Here is a 14633-nt window from a genome sequence, read left to right on the forward strand (position 1 = left end):
ATGTTTTGAAAAGAATTGGCTCTTTAGAGCATCAAATCGAAGCTTTGAAAGGGTTTGAATTCATGCATGTTTGCATGTTCATCTTGTGCTTGAAAAATGGTTTAAATTGAGTTTGAATTAAACACCCTTGGGCTTTGATTTCTTAAAATTGAGCTTTGAAACATGATATTCTATGTGTTTATGAATGTTTTCCAGAAAATGGGCCCAAGAGGATTGGTTTTGATGCTTTTGAGCTTGGTTTTGAACCTGGAGCTCGAATCTGGGATTTCCAGATTTCAGTCGTCCGCTCGAGCGGGGGAAGTGCCGCTCGAGCGGGAAAATCGAGCTTCCAGCATCTTGCACTGTTTTACAGTCCGCTCGAGCGGAGGATCGGGCGCTCGAGCGGAGTCATGTCTCAAGCTCGAGCGGGCGTCGAGCGAGGATTTCACCCATCCAGTACTTTTACATTACGCTCGAGCGGGAAAGTTTACGCTCGAGCGTGTACCTTTGTTTGCCTGTACGCTCGAGCGGGGAAACCTGCGCTCGAGCGGGACTCTGTTTTTCTGAAAATCCTGAAAATGCTTTTAAATGTGCATCTTTGCATCCTCATCCCATTCTAGGCATTCTTAGGCCTAGTTTAAGGCATCTTGTTGAGGATATAGATGTAGAACACACCGAGGCATTAGGGATTAAGTTATAATATTTCCCAACTGTGTAGCTTAGTGTGTGTTCAACCTGTGAACTGTGTAGGGTTGGCAACTGGGGAGACACGCTCTAGCATACTGTAGCCCAGAACTCTGTGAGTAACAATTGTGTAAAGATATGTTCAACTGATATTTTTTGAATACTGAACTGAACTGTTTACTGAACTGGTATTACTGAATGAATGTATGTCCTTTATTTCTGAACTGTACTGTGGCATCCTTAGTACCTACTGTTTACTGTTTACTGTTACTGTTACTGTTACAGAGATCTCTGTCGGTTCCCTCGTGGAACCACTACTGTTTACTGACTGATGGCCATCATTACTGTTCGGTCTTTTAAGACCTACTGTCACTGTTATGCTAATGGATGTACCACATATGACTGTTTACTGTACTGAACAACTGAAATACTGATTGAATTGAACTGTTTTCATTACTGTAAGGACATTCATTCTAAACCCCTTTATGCTTTATGTTATTCACTGGGCTTTAGCTCACTGCTCATATATATATGTAGGTGTACAGGCACCAGATCGGAGCTAGGAGCGTCAGGGTAACTCCAGTTTTGTCAAGCCAGCCTTTATGCCTCACTGCGAGGTTCCGAGTTGCCATGCTATGGCTTTGGGGTGTTTTGTTTGTTTCCCCCGTCTGTCTCCATACTGTTTGGATTACTGTATAGACTGTCAGTTGCTAACTGTACTGTTATCAAGGGATTAGGTCCCTGTACTGTGTGACTGTAAATTCTGTATAGACTGTACTGTTTGTGTATGTATGAATGCATGAAAAATCTTTTTGGCATACAGACTGTCACAGCTCATTGGACATTGTTTAATTACTGTATTGGCTTCCGCCAGGCCCTGTACTCTGTTTTACTGTATTACTGTTAAGCAGGCCTTCGGTAATCTCGGATTACTGGCCGGTTACGGTGCTAAACCCATAGGGCCGGGTTTGGGTCGTGACAGTACCACACCTCGGCGATCAACTGGAGAAACACCATTCTCTTTAGCCTATGGCATGGAAGCGGTAATCCCACTAGAAGTTGGCCTCCCCACAATAAGAAGCGAAAATTTTGATCCAGACTTGAATGGAGAGGCCATAACATTGGAACTCGACCTCACCGAAGAAAGAAGAGAAAGAGCGTTGGTTCACATTGCCTCATACCAACAAGAGTTATCCAGGAAATACAACAAAATAGTGCATCCAAGGCAATTCAAGATCGGAGATTGGGTGCTGCGCAAAGTAATGGGAAACACCGTGGTTCCGGGAGATGGCAAGTTAGGGCCCAATTGGGAAGGACCTTACAAAGTGGTTGGATTAGCTGGCAAGGGGGCATACCACTTAGAAGATGAGGACGGCAAAGCAATTCCCAGACCATAGAATACTGCAAATCTCAAGTTATTTTATTTTTAGCTTTTTTTAAGTATGTGTAATTTTTTCCTTTCTCAATAAAACAAGTAGTTTCTTTTCAGTATAGTTATTTCTTTCTGTAAAAGATTGTTTTAGTAAGTTAGGGGCATTAAAAACATAGTTGGCTGGAAAAACCAACACCCCTCCTAAGCCCAGGATAAGGATCCAGGCTGCAGGACGTTTGGTCGGAATAACCAAACACTTTACTCTAGGTTGGTTGGAAAAACCAATCTAGAGGTTGGCTGGAAAAACCAACACCCCTCCTAAGCCCAGGATAAGGATCCAGGCTGCAGGACGTTTGGTCGAAATAACCAAACACTTTACTCTAGGTTGGCTGGAAAAACCAACACCCCTCCTAAGCCCAGGATAAGGAGCCAGGCTGCAGGACGTTTGGTCGAAATAACCAAACACTTTACTCTAGGTTGGCTAGAATAACCAACACCCTTCCTAAACCCAGGATAAGGATCCAGGCTGCAGGACGTTTGGTTGGAATAACCAAACACTTTATTCTAAAGTTGGCTGGAATAACCAATTTAGAGGTTGGCTGGATTAAACCAACTCTTAGTACTCTTCAGTCGAAGTAAGGATATCGGCTAAAAAGTGGTTTGCTGGATTAAACCAACTCTTAGTACTCTTCAGCCGAGGTAAGGATCTCGGCTAAAGAGTTGTTGGCTGGATTAAACCAACGCTTAGTACTCTTCGGCTGAAGTAAGGATATTGGCTAAAGAGTGGTTGGCTGGATTAAACCAACTCTTAGTACTCTTCAGCCGAGGTAGGCATCTCGGCTAAAGAGTGGTTGGCAGCTGTAATAAATTTCCAAAGTATAGGACCGAGATATTTATCTCAGCAGGAAAATGCTACTCTGCGTACAAAAGTGAATGCAGGTATAGCACAGATCGAACAGAAAGATGCAAGGTTTTTTCATTCAAAAGCAAGGAAAAGGTACAATAGTTGGGGACTCAGCCCGGTTACAAACTTTTTTGTCCAACAAAAAGAAGAAAAAACAAAATCAGTCAAACAGATCGTCAAGATCAACATCAATATCAACACGGAGCCCGGTTTCAGATGGTAGCACGGCCTCAGTTAAGAGCTCGGTGTCATCTGGAAGCATGGTTTCAGTCGGCAGCTTGTTAGTCAGGTCTTCCACCATTGGCTCCAACCGAACTGATTGATCAGCAGGATCATTGATGACCGGGGTGTCATTAGGCTCGGTTTCTTCATCATCATCTAAACCCTCAAGAAATTGTTTCTGAAGGGTAGCAGCGTACTCCGCTAGTGAGCTTGGTATAAAGTATTGAGGAGGATTGAATACCTCGATCTCAGGTCCATGACCGAGCTGCACCACGGCCCTGCGCCAACTGCACTTAAAAAAGAGATCCTTCGCAGCCTCACACTGCTGGACGTAGAGGGCTTCGCCTTCCTTAAAACCCCGGAGTTCGGCATCCTTCACACTTTCCTTCAGCTTGGTGATCTCAGTGTCCTTCTTCTTCTCAAGCTTTGCAAGATGGCGCAAATACTTGTCTTTCAGCTCGATTGCAGCCTTTTTTTTTTCAGCTTCAGCCGAGCTAACAAGACCGGTCAGGCGACCGTTCTCGATTTTTAGCTCGGCTATCTCCTTCCTGGCCTCTTCCAGCTCAGCGTTTTTCTCGGTTACTTCGGCCATGGCTTGCCTTGCGGTTTTTCGAAGCTCCAATACACACTTGTGAGCAATGTGGTTCTTTTGCAAGGCCTGGAAAAGAATGGGAAGTGACTTGTAGTAAAACCGAGCAGAAAGTAGTGCAAAATTAGAAAAATCAGCAAAGTAAGCTACTTACAAGCACCATGGATTTGGTGGCCGAACGGATGGCCTTTAGCTCAGTCAAATTTTTGTGATGCTCCATGTCTGCTGGTAGGCAAACACTCTTGGCAAGATTGAATGCCATTAGGTGATCTTTTTCAGCGACCACTGAGGCGGTGTCCTGAATAGCTCGGTTCTGGAAAGTGATTTTGGGAGCCCAATTGGAGGAGCCAGCTCGGTCGGAAAGCTTCGGTTGCGGGCTTGGTGGAGGACTTGGTGAAAGAATGGTTTCGTCTTCATCAACAAGGCGTTGCTCGGTTTGGGTAGTCCGGGCACACTTGCTTGGGCGAGATGAGGAGGGTTGTTGAGATGGAAGGGCCACCACGGTTTCCTAAGTCTGGATGGGTAGTGGTACCTCGACTCGGTTTGTTTCGGTTAGGAGGGCCCTTACTCTGTTCCTCTTTGCCATCTCTTCTTCGGCAGTAATTCGGACCAAGTTGATTTCAGGCAAAGTTGGATCCGGTTCAGGAGATGCCTCCAGCAAGAAGTCTGTTACTTTAGCTTTTCGTCGACTGTTGTATCTGTACGTCGGTTCAAAATTCAGTAACTTGGCCCAACTTTTTTCAGGATATCGTAGTGCGGTGCGAAGTATGTTTAGATTGGGGTAGCTGTACAGTGACTTGAGGTGGGCTGGATCTGCATAAAGAAGACAACTGTCAGTTCGGTTCAGGAACAAGAAACCGAAATAAAGGGAGGCATGCAAAGAAGCCGAGGTAGTTATACAGAGGGTTCCTTTCTTCCAATTTATATTGCGGCCTGGGATCTGGGCTTGGTGGTCTTCAAAATTCCTAGATACCCAAAAAAAATCGTCATCATTTAAGTCTTTGTCCGGTGTGTCTTTTATTATTTTCTCTTGGCGGCGGCGTATTCCTAGATAATAGACCCAGCCATCTTCTTTTGATCTTAGGGAATATTGATGGAAGAGTTCGGCTAAGCCGAGGTTAATGCCAGCTTGGCGGTTTAGCTCGGCTATACCACTTATCATGCTGTATGAATTTGTGGAGAGTTGGGTGGGGCATATCCTAGTCTGCCTAAGGAATTCACAAAGTAAAGGCTGTACAGGGAATCTTAGTCCGGTTTCTATGATGGACAGGAGGGTAAAAGGCACAAAACCTTGGTTTCCCCATGGTATGATATTTTGTTTGGCTAAAGTGAGATGGACATCGTTAGGAATGTTATACTCCCTTTGGAATTCGGCCAAGCCACCAGGTGTGTCTACTAGAAACCTATATTTACCCATTCTCTATTAAGCTATGAATAAATTAAACTGGTGTTAGCTTGGTCGGAAAAAGGCATTGAGTAGCTCGGTTAAGCGCTCAAAGGAGGGCCTGGGCAACCTAAAGTCTGCAAAGTGAAAAGAAAAGTGTTAAGCACGGATCATGGGACCGTGCTAAAAGAAATAAAGGCAAGATAAATATAGTCCTAGCTCGGTTTGTAGAAGGGATTTGGTATCTTGGTTTGTGCAAGGGGTTTGTTATCTCGGTTTGTGCATGGGTTTTGTTAGTCTAGTTGATCCTCTAGGGGTAGCGCTCTTAGTTCGGTCTGAACTACGAAGGCTGGTCTAAGCCGCAGGTTATAGCTCGGCCATGGTCGAGACTATCAAGCACACTATTACGCAGACTTAGTACGGTTTGTTAGCTTGGCAAAATTAAATCAAAAGATGTTTTACTTATTGAAATTACTGGTACAGTGTTAGTTCGGTTGGTAAGTTTGGCTAAAGTGACATCAACTACAAACAGCTTTTTAGTTCAGTTATACTGTGATTTTGGATCAAAATCAATGTTTTTCAGTTTATTCATGGAAAATTGGAGGTTCTATTACATGGCTCTTCAACGAAAGAAAGGTATGTGTTTTGAAAAAACACACAAAATACATGTATTATAAAAGCAAATGCGAAAAACAACAACAAAAACAAGGCAGATTTGAGTAAACTTTCTAGGTCAAGAGGAAGAAATCGAAGATGGAAGCAACGGCAGTGAAGAACACGAACTTAGCAAAGTTCAGGGTTGAGAAGAAATAGAAGCCCAGAGAGAGAGAATGAAGGAAATGAATAGTAGGTTGATAGATTCAAAATGAAGAGTGTGCTGTGTGTAGAAGGAATGACAAAAAAAGAGCGGGACTGTTCAAAAAGCACGGAGTACGAAGACTGCGTGACAGCTGCCTTGGGCCAATCAGAGTATGCCACGTGTCATGGGAATGAGAAGTGATTCAATTGGTGTGATTGAAGAGACGTTTTGACCGGACAGCTAAAGCCCGGTGTGAATTTAGCTCGGTTGGAAAGGCTAAAGAGTTTTAGCTCGGTTGGAAAGGCTTAAAAGTTTAGCTCGGTCGTAAGACTAGAGTTTTTGGTTCAGTTGGTAAAACAGGTAATCCCTATCATGCTATGCAGATGGAATTAAGGGGCAATTGAGAGGGTAATTTATATTTATAAATTGGGCCGAGCTGGGCAATGGGCCATTATGGGCCACAATACGGAGGGCAGAGTAAAAAGACCTTGAAAATTAGTCCGGTCCCAGAACCTTGAAGTTAGTCCAGTCCCAGATGGCCCTAAAGTTAGTCCGGTCCCTGAGAGCCTATTGTTATCTTGGTCCAAGAGAGTACTACGGATAGCTCGGTCGCCAGGTTGCCGTACTCAGAGTTAGTACGGTCACAGTATAGCGCAGCTAGCTCTGTTAGACCTAGCTAATGGTTAACACTGTCTAAGTAATACTATGGTCAGCACTGGGAAAATCGTGGTAGGAGCAGTGAATGGAAGAACTGAGGTAAAGTTATCTCGGTCTGGTCTACGGCTTAGCATAGCCATGCTTACCTCGGTCATGTTGAAGTCCGGCCATGGTAAGACCATCTCACTTGGTTTAAGCAGTGAAGGGGGTGTTGAAGGATAAGCATTATCTTTCAGGAGAGTGAATCCTAGAAGGACTCTACATGGAGGAGTAAAAGTCCTACTAGGATTGTGCCACACGGAACCTATAAAAGCTCACAAATATCACCTATGGAGAGGTAACACAACTTTGATTCCTGAACACACAGAACTTTTTGTCTATTTGTCTATTTTGTTGACTTAGGCATCGGAGAGGTATCCGGCACACACCCGCCGGCTAGCTCACGTTTGTATTTTCAAGGGATAAGGCGACGTCGTACGGAGGAGCGCATACTTGATCAACAGGATTACACGGGAAGAATATTTCGTGCCCGTTCACCTATCAAGAATGCTTTAGGATTCGATTACTACCCACATTCTTCTGGTAATTTTAGCTTCTGACAGTTGAACCAAGAATCTCCCGTCTCTGCAATCACAGACATGTTGTGTGAGAGCATCTTCCGTGTGTGTCGGAAGAGATCATTGAGCCTCAAAGGCTCGCCAGGTTCGCATTTCAGAGGAATTTGAAAGTGCACTTACAAAGTCATTCATCAAAACATAGCCAAGAGTAGCATCATTATTAATAGCCACTCGATCAGGAAGCACGATTATCGCCTTCTCATTCTTGACGAGGAGTGAGTATCCAACTGAGCTATAGTCATTGAAAATCGGCCCAACAAACATGTATGCATCAGCTGATTCCACAATCTCTACACAGAAAGAAGTGCATACGACACCCCAATATGTCCCGATGAATTAAAAGACCCATTTGTGTATTCTTAGAAACTTGATTATTTTAGTTGGTTTTTTTTTTTATTGTTTGACTATTTTAATTTGGTTAAAAAAGTTGTCTTTAAATGATAGGTGTTTTTTTAAAAAAAATTGATTTGATGGTTGTAAGAGAAAAATTAAAATAATTATAATTTGAATGCGATATTGTGTCTTATTGACTATTTTATTTTATTTTTATTTTTATTTTTATTGATTATTTTAGCCGAACTTTGGCATCCCAAATGAGGCCTTTGTCAGTGACTTTCATTTTTAATTTTTTTTTGTCAAATTCAAATTTGATGATAGATTTGATGAATTCTCAATTTGATAAATAATAAAAAAAAAGGGAAAATCGGTGTAAGGTCCCTATCTAACTTTTAGTAATGGATTAGGTCCACAATGTGTTCTTTTGTAGCCTAAGGTCCCTCAATGTTATTTTAGAGTGTGAAATACCTGTCTTACCCTTGTTTATAATATACGTTGTTTTGAATTTGGCAGCTAAAGATCATATTGATATTTTGTGGGAGATTACGTGAGGATGAACTTGACGATTCAGATTTTTGTGGAGATTTTCTAGGGTTTTTGTAGGTGTTGAAATCCTGTACGAGTTCAAATCATGTTCGTTGTTTGTAGGTGTTGATCGATCGTGTAGGAGTTGAAATCTGGTTTATTGTGTTTGATTTGATTTCATGTGGAGTTGAATTAGATAAGTTTTCAATTTTTGATTTGATTTGATCGTGTAGGTGTTGAATTAGGTTTTTGTTTTTAGTTTTGATCAATGTGAGAGAGACGAACTCAGTGTTGTTGTTTTTGATTTTTGAAGTTAATTTTTCATTATCTGTTATTGATGAATTTTCGATGGAGTTGATTTTGATTTTTGGAGTTGCTTTTTCATTCTCTGTCAACATGGTTATGAGTTGCTTTTTGGTGCTCTGTTTTTCTGCATTTTTGTGCTCTGTTTTTTGTTCACTTTGCATTTTTTGTGTAGTGCAGAGAAAATTGCAGGTTTGTTACTATAATTGAACTCAAATCACAGAGAAAATTGTAAGCTTGTAGTGCAGTGAAAATCACAGAGAAAATTGTAAGTAGGCAGAGAAATTTACAGATGTAGCAATAGAGTAGTAAGTGTTTTGTTTTTTTTTTTAAATTTTTTGAATTGAATGTTTTGTGAACATAACAGATCTTCTCTGTGATTTTTTTATATGCTTGTGTTTAATATATTTTTGTCTCTTGATGTTAATGTGTTTTTGTTTTTGTTATATTGAAAGTGAATATAAGTTCACAAATTTCTCTGGACTTTTCTTTGTAGTCCAGAGAAAATCATATGATTGTATTACAAATGATAAGTATTACAAATTTCTCTAGACTTATATGTTGTGTTTTTATGTGTTTTTATATGTTTGCACTTTTCAAAGTTTTCTGATATGTTTTCTGATATGTTTTCTTTGCACTTTTCATTTTTTTTTTTTTTGCACTATTCATGTTTCTGGACTTTTCTTTGTAGTATAGAGAAAATCGAAGGTTTGTTATTATAATCCAATGAAAATGACAGAGAAAATGTTAAGCTTGTAGTTGAGTGAAAATCACCCTTTAAGTTGGTGTCTTGATCTTGATGCTTATTGCTTCTTCAACTTGGACTTGTTTTTTTTGTGGTGTTCCGGTGCTGCTACTGCGTTTTGATCTAAGATCATAAGACGCAGACACAGAGACTTTTGGTTTCTTTTTCGGGGTTTCTGGGGTTGTGCTGCTTCTGCGCTTTGCCATTTCTATAGAATGAAAACATAAACATTGAATCCCAGAGAAAATTACAAGGTAGCAATGATTACACAACAGAGAAAATTACAAGGTAACAACATAAACATGACAGAGAAAATTACACAACAGAGAAATTTTGAGGAAATGGAGCATTGAACAAAATAAATATGCCAGAGAAAATTAGACACAAGACATAAACATAATGTGGCCAGAGAAAATTATAAATGCTGCCAGAGAAAATTAGACACACAAGTAAGAAAAGTAATTTGGCCAGAGAAAATTATAAATGCCAGAGAAAATTAGCCACACCAATAGAGTAGTAAGCCACAGATAATTTGCTTGAGAAAATAATGAAGAAACATAAACATGCCAGGTAAAATTACACAATAGAGAAACACAAAGTAGCAAGCCAAAGAAATTTACAAAAACAAGAACACAAGAAGCATCAATAAGAAGCCCTAAATGCACAGAAAGCAGTTCAATTTTGATAGTTGGAAGGAAAGCAACCCATCATCAGTTGGAAGCAAAGAAATTTTGGACTTCCAAAGAATTTCTCTAGATTCAACCTAGAGAAAATTCAAATTTCTCTGTTCCAGAATTTCTCTGGAACGATAAAACTCTGATTTGATCAATTTGTCATTGGTTTTGCTGCTGCTGATTCAATTACAATTTCCTGCACAAACAAATTAATAGTTCTTCTATGAGTTTGTGATAGATTTTCTTTAAACTTAATGGCATGAATTTCTCTGAGTTGAATCCAGAGAAAATTCAAATTTCTCTGGATCACTTTAAGCCTTCCTCTACTGCTGCCTCTTCCTCAAGCTTCTTTGTCCAATATTCTTCAAGTAGGGGTCCAAATATTGCTTTTCCAGAAACAACTCCAATTCTACTAAACCAAAAAAATCAAAAGACGTTATATTCAACACTCAGAGAAATTTTGAACCTGAAGATGTTATATTCAACACTGGATATATATATATATATATATATGTGCTGACATTGTATATATATATATGTATGTATTATATATATATATATGTTTGCAACTATAGATAAGATAACTAAGAGTGACTGTTTGATTATGGTTGCAAATGGTCTTAATTGATTAATTATCATATATATATTAGTCAAGACAGTAAGCAACAGATTGTATATATATATATATATATATATATATGTATGTATCATATATATATATATATATACATCTATCAACTCCACTCCACTCTGTTTGTTTACCCAGAAAATCAAATTTGCCAAACTTAGTGCTTTTGTTTTGCTGAATTTGTTTTCGTACTCGCCGGAAAATACCCAACACCAGTACCAGCATCACAAAGGAGAACAGACGTAGGGTATTTTGGTCCAAGAAATTGATAAAATGTGCGGGTATTTTGGTTAGGGACGTGAGGCAGTATTACATTTTTTAATGTCCTTTATGTAGAAAATTGTTATTATTAGGGAGCTTAAAAAAAAACCCCTAAAAAAAAAAAAGACTGTTTACTGATTTGATGAACATTGAAAAAAGAATTGGAAATGATTTTTAAATACTTTTTTTTATCAAATTTAAATTTAATGAAAGAAAATGTGAAGAATTAAAGTTCTACTAAATAATCATTTTTTTTCAACTTATATAAGTTAATTCTACTTCATATGTTATAAGCAGAAATTATATCAAATATTCTAATACAAAATAATAATAATAATGAACTCTATATACTACACCAAACAACTGTAAACCTATTTGTACCTGGTTTACTTCCCAACATGAGCTAACTACCACAATTGAAGCAAAAACAATTCTACAAATTCAGAATTTTGCATTAGGAAGTTGCCCAAAAAAATTAATGGACGGTTGAGATTTTGTTTTAGATGTACGCTCACTTTTCAACATTTTGAGTAATTTTTTTTTCTTCCTATTAACTTAGTTTTTCTGTTAAAGTAAATATATAAAGTTGATCCTCAATCACCACAATTGCCAGACTCCGAAAATATAATAATTCAATCATTATTAAGCATTCAAAGTTGATATATAACCCTCATTCTCAACCACCAGAATGCCCAAACATAAATCCAATAAAAACTAGACCACAAATACTTCTTATATATATATATATCTGCTAAGTTAGAAAACTTATCCAGAACTAACCATGAAACCTTATTTCAAATGTAAACAATAAACAAAGAAATTTAGAGCCGAAAACAATCACACAATCGGACACAATTATCTTACATGACCCTGGGATCTACAAAATAGCGTGACCCTCCTCACATGAAAGAATTATATCCGATTTTATGATCGATTCTGTGTTCTTATTGTTTTATTTTTGTTTTATAGAATTTTATTGAGTATCATGTGGTGGGCGGCTATTGAAAGAAGAGACTCTGATAGCCCACACAGGCAGCTCTTTGCTTGTGTCATGCTTGTCAATCATCACTTCAATGAAGCATAAACAATCCTTCTTCTCCCCTGTTGGCATTCCAATTGCTTCAATTAGCTCCTCTTCATATCTCACCTGCAACAAAAATATATACATTAAAAAAAAGTCCCACATTTGTTTGTCTGTCTATCCATTATTGCACCCAAAGTTCAAAATTTCAAGTTTTAAAGCATATATACTAACACTCGAACTGCACTGTTTGATTGAGATCATGTTCAAAATTTTGTTTCAAACTAAAGTAGGGTTTTGTTCTTACTTGGAAGCTCCCATCACCGATGCAAGCAATGACTCACTTGTCTGGAATAGCTTGGGCATAGCCTAGTGTTGCACCAACTGACCACCCTATCGAAGTATACTGCGATTGGAATTCGTACCTGCAACCAATGGCGTAGTTAGGAATTCAGTGGAGGTGTGTGAGTGATTTTCCGACCACACTGCCAACTCAGTATTCAGCTGAAGAGCACTGGCAGAATAGACGGCACCTATCTGACCTGCAATAGAAAGAGAAGATTCCGACGGTGGTTCGTCCACCCGGGGGCACTCCGACGATCAAGGCAGTATATCTATCAAAGATAATCAATTGTGCTAAACTCACTGGACAAAGCATAAAAGACATACCTTAGACCTATAAGGGTGCCTCTCTTTTATAACCAACATAATCCTAGTCCCAATAGAAACCTAGCTCCAATGGACTTAGGATTACTGCTAATCTTGGACTCCCAGTAGAATTAGGATAAACTCTCTAAGAGTCTCATCTTTACCCAAACTGAAGTCTTCTCCCATTCTAGGACTCTTGTCCCTTATCCGCTTATCTGGGATTCCGGTATTCTCGCAGATAACCTCGGCCTAGCCGAGATTACCTCGGTGTCATGACCAGGACACGCGGCACCTCGGCTGGCACTTCGGTGACACCTCGGCCACGTGTTGTCATTCAAAAATTATGTCCCCACAACTACCCCCTAGGCTCTATTACCTCGGCATCCTGAGGTGATGGAACCTATATCATTTCTTCCATTTAGCACGTCGGCTAAACTCGCTTCATCATCTATTGCCGAAGTCAGAACTCGTCGGTTCAATATGACCAAGACCTATAGTTTGCTTTCATAAATGCTTTAGAACCAACGACCAAGTTCGTTCAAGTTTCTCAACCGAAATCGTCCTCCTAGCCGAGGTATTTGCTTCATTAAATCAAGAACTCCAAGAGTTCCAGCATGCGTATGAGCTGGTACGCACAGTATTTCAACTGTTTTCACCATGTGTCTTTCCCTTACTGGACCGGATCTGATACGCGCCATCAAGTCGCATCATTTTTTGCGCGCACCGTCTGTCAAGCACGTCGTCCAAGGTACCATAATTTCCATTTTTCATGTTTTTGATTAAAATCAAAAAAATTTGCTGCTTTCGTTGCACTTATTTGCTTATTACCACCGTCTGACACCGGCGTACTTCACACCGGCCTTTTTGTAATCTAAGCAATCATTCTTCAATGTTAGGCCAAAGTGCCTTCTTTCTTTTTCTGAATGCATTCTTTAATTTCTTCTTTCAACGTGGTTGTATGTGTCTTTTTTTTACTCTCGTACGATTCTATACTAAAAATAATTTGCATATCTTTAATATACACTTCAATCTTTGTGCAACCTTCTCAGGATGACACACCTCAGTTATACAAACTGATGATTTACCTTGGCAAGTACCCAAGTACCTTTCTTAGCATAACCTTGGTTTCAGCTTGTAAATTTTTTTAAAAAAAATTTCAACAAGTGTTTAACCTTAGTCTCGGTTTAACTTCAACTTGTAAACTTTTCTCAAGTTTCAACAAGTATTAAACATAATCTCGGTTTAATTTCAACTTGTAAACTTTTCTCAAGTTTCAACAAGTGTTAAACATCATCTCGGCTTAACTTTAACTTGTAAACTTTTCTCAAGTTTCAACAAGTGTTAAACATCATCTCGGTTTAACTTCAACTTGTAAACTTTTCTCAAGTTTCAACAAGTGTTAAACATAATCTCAGTTTAACTTCAACTTGTAAACTTTTCTCAAGTTTCAACAAGTGTTGAACATGATCTCGATTTCACTTCAACTTGTAAACTTTTCTCAAGTTTCAACAAGTGTTAAACATAATCTCGGTTCAACTTGTAAACTTTTCTCAAGTTTCAACAAGTGTTAAACATCATCTCGGCTTGTGAAATTTCAACTCCCAAGCATCATTCTTCAGTCCTTTGCCCCCTAATGTGAACTTAAGTTCCACTTGGGTTCTCATTAGGCACGTGGCTTTGACCTTGATATTGCTCTATGGGCAGGGGATCTGCCCCCTGCATGGCTTCCACATACTCCTTTGTGGAAAAAATTCTTTAACTTAGGCCAAGCTCTTCTCTTCTCGGACTTAATCATCTAAGCCGAGATCTTGTCTTCTAGGATCTGGGATTCCAAATCTGGATTCTGGGATCTGCTCACTTGGGCTAAGCTCTTGTCTTCTCGTGTCCAGTATTATCTCGGCTTTGCTACGGCGAACCATTTCTCTTCTCTTATTTGGACGCCTTTGTCCCTAGCGTGTCTTCCTCGGCTCTGGCATACTTTTCTATTCTGGCCATCAGCTCCTCTATGCTTTTCGGCAATGTCTTTGCCAGTGATTTTCGAAGCAGGCAGTCATCCTTCAAGCCGTTTTTAAATGACTAACCGCCACCTCTTGGTTGCATCTTGGTATTCGGTTGAATACCTTATAATACCTTTTGGCATAGGCCCTATAGCTTTCATCCTCGCCGATCTTCAGGGCCATTAGGGCGTCTACCCTTAATGGCTGTAGTTTGTTTGTCACGAACCTGGCCATAAACATCTCGGCCAAGCCTTCCCAAGTTTTCACAATTCTTTTCGGCAACTTGTG

General features: G+C 39.5%; 1 pseudogene; it reads right to left on the reverse strand.

Annotated features, from left to right (window-relative positions):
* LOC114320615 (pyruvate decarboxylase 1-like) overlaps positions 1 to 14633 on the reverse strand; it is a 44236-nt pseudogene that overhangs the window by 12353 nt on the left and 17250 nt on the right.

The sequence above is a fragment of the Camellia sinensis genome, chromosome 14, assembly GCF_055761805.1.
Source record: "Camellia sinensis isolate YWXY chromosome 14, ASM5576180v1, whole genome shotgun sequence".
In the NCBI taxonomy this organism is placed as follows: domain Eukaryota; kingdom Viridiplantae; phylum Streptophyta; class Magnoliopsida; order Ericales; family Theaceae; genus Camellia; species Camellia sinensis.